The sequence below is a fragment of the Arachis hypogaea genome, chromosome 19, assembly GCF_003086295.3.
Source record: "Arachis hypogaea cultivar Tifrunner chromosome 19, arahy.Tifrunner.gnm2.J5K5, whole genome shotgun sequence".
Classification (NCBI taxonomy): Eukaryota; Viridiplantae; Streptophyta; class Magnoliopsida; order Fabales; family Fabaceae; genus Arachis; species Arachis hypogaea.
This window is the reverse complement of record NC_092054.1, coordinates 116,760,610-116,763,026: the sequence shown is the minus strand read 5'-3', so window position 1 is coordinate 116,763,026 and position 2,417 is coordinate 116,760,610. Positions and strand designations below refer to the sequence as shown.

At 41.2% G+C, this 2,417-nt stretch overlaps 1 non-coding gene across 1 annotated transcript; it reads left to right on the top strand.

Annotated features, from left to right (window-relative positions):
- The first annotated feature begins 1,684 nt into the window (after window positions 1-1,684).
- Window positions 1,685-1,788, top strand: LOC112781788 (small nucleolar RNA R71). The gene has a single exon (XR_003192547.1). It is a non-coding gene; the product is annotated as a small nucleolar RNA R71 (small nucleolar RNA).
- Window positions 1,789-2,417: the final 629 nt, after the last annotated feature.

Sequence of the window (2,417 nt, the reverse complement as noted above, 5' to 3'; positions counted from 1 at the left end):
TTGCCTCCCAATAAGTGCTTCTTTAATGTCAATAGCTTGACAGTGAGCTCTCATGGAGCTTCACAGATATTCAGAGCATGCCCAACACCAAACTTAGAGTTTGAATGTGGGAGTTTGGTTTGACTCTGCATTGAGAGAAGCTTTTCATGCTTCTTCTCCATGTGTACAGAAGGAGACCTTGAGCCTTAAACACAAGGTAGTCCTCATTCACTTGAATGACCAACTCTCCCCTGTCAACATCAATCACAGCTTTTGCTGTGGCTAGGAAGGGTTTGCCAAGGATGATGGATTCATCCTTGTTCTTCCCAGTGTCCAGGATTATAAAGTCAGCAGGAATGTAAAGGCCTTCAACTTTCACTAAAACATCCTTTACAAGTCCATAAGCCTGTTTCCTTGAATTGTTTGCCATCTCTAGTGAGATTCTTATAGTTTGTACCTCAAGGATCCCTAGTTTCTCCATTACAGAGAGTGGCATGAGGTTTATACTTGACCCTAGGTCACACAGAGCCTTCTCAAAGGTCATGGTGCCTATGGTACAAGGTATTGAGAACTTTCTAGGATCTTGTTTCTTCTGAGGTAATGTCTGCCTAGTCAAGTCATTCAGTTCATTGGTGAGCAAGGGGGGTTCATCCTCCCAAGTCTCATTACCAAATAACTTGTCATTTAGCTTTATGATTGCTCCAAGGTACTTAGCAACTTGCTCTTCAGTAATATCTTCATCCTCTTCAGAGGAAGAATACTCATCAGAGTTCATGAATGGTAGAAGTATGTTCAATGGAATCTCTATGGTCTCTGTATGAGCCTCAGATTTTCTTGGTTCCTCAAAGGGGAAATCCTTTTCGTTCAGAGGACATCCCATGAGGTTTTTCTCACTGGGAATCACGTCCTTCTTACTCTCTCCAGGTTCGGCCATGTTGGTCATGATTATGGCCTTGCACTCTCTCTTGGGATTTTCTTCTGTATTGCTTGGGAGAGTGCTAGGAGGAGTTTCAGTAATTCTCTTACTCAGCTGACCCACTTGTGCCTCTAAATTTCTAATGGAGGACGCTGTTTCATTCATGAAACTTAGTGTGGTCTTAGATAGATCAGAGACTATAGTTGCTAAGCCAGAACGACTCTGCTTAGAGTTCTCTGTTTGTTGCTGAGAAGATGATGGAAAAGGTTTGCTATTGTTAAACCTATTTCTTCCATCATTATTGTTGTTGAAGCCTTGTTGAGGCTTCTGTTGGTCCTTCCATGAGAGATTTGGATGATTTCTCCATAAAGGATTATAGGTGTTTCCATAGGGTTCTCCCATGTAATTCACCTCTTCCATTGCAGGGTTCTCAGGATCATAAGCTTCTTCTTCAGAAGATGCTTTTTAGTACTGCCGGATGCAGCTTGCATTCCAGTCAGACTTTGAGAAATCATATTGACTTGCTGAATCAATATTTTATTTTGAGCCAGTATGGCATTCAGAGTATCAATCTCCAGAACTCCTTTCTTCTGAGTTGTCCCATTATTCACAGGATTTCTTTTAGAATTGTACATGAATTGGTTATTTGCAACCATTTCAATGAGTTCCTGGGCTTCTTCAGGCGTCTTCTTCAGATGAAGAGATCCATCAGCAGAGTTGTCTAATGACATCTTGGATAGTTCAGACAGACCATCATAGAATATGCATATGATGCTCCATTCTGAAAGCATGCCAGAAGGACACCTTCAGATCAATTGCTTGTATCTTTCCCAAGCTTCATAGAGGGATTCGCCTTCCTTCTGTCTGAAGGTTTGGACTTCCACTCTAAGCTTACTCAATTTTTGAGGCGGAAAGAATTTGCCAAGAAGGCATTGACCAGCTTTTCCCAAGAGTTCAGGCTTTCCTTAGATTGTGAGTCCAACCATATCCTAGCTCTGTCTCTTACAGCAAAAGGGAAGAGCATAAGTCTGTAGACCTCAGGGTCAACCCCATGAGTCTTAACAGTGTCACAAATTTGCAAGAGTTCAGCTAAAAATTGATGAGGATCTTCCAATGGAAGTCCATGATACTTGCAATTCTGCTGCATTAGAGAAACTAATTGAGGCTTAAGCTCAAAGTTGTTTGCTCCAATTGCAGGAATTAAGATGCTTCTTCCACAGAAGTTAGAAGAGGGTGCAATGAAGTCACCAAGCATCTTCCTTGCATTGTTGGCATTGTTGTTATTTTCGGGTGCCATGTCTTCTTCTTTTTAAAAAATTTCTGTTAGGTCCTCTCCAGAGAGTTGTGCTTTAGCTTCTCTTAGCTTCCTCTTCAAGGTCATTTCAGGTTCAGGATTAGCTTCAACAAGAATGCCTTTGTCCTTGTTCCTACTCATAAGAAAGAGAAGAGAACAAAAAAAATATGGAATCCTCTATGTCACAGTATAGAGATTCCATGAGGTGTCAGAAGAAAATAAGAATAG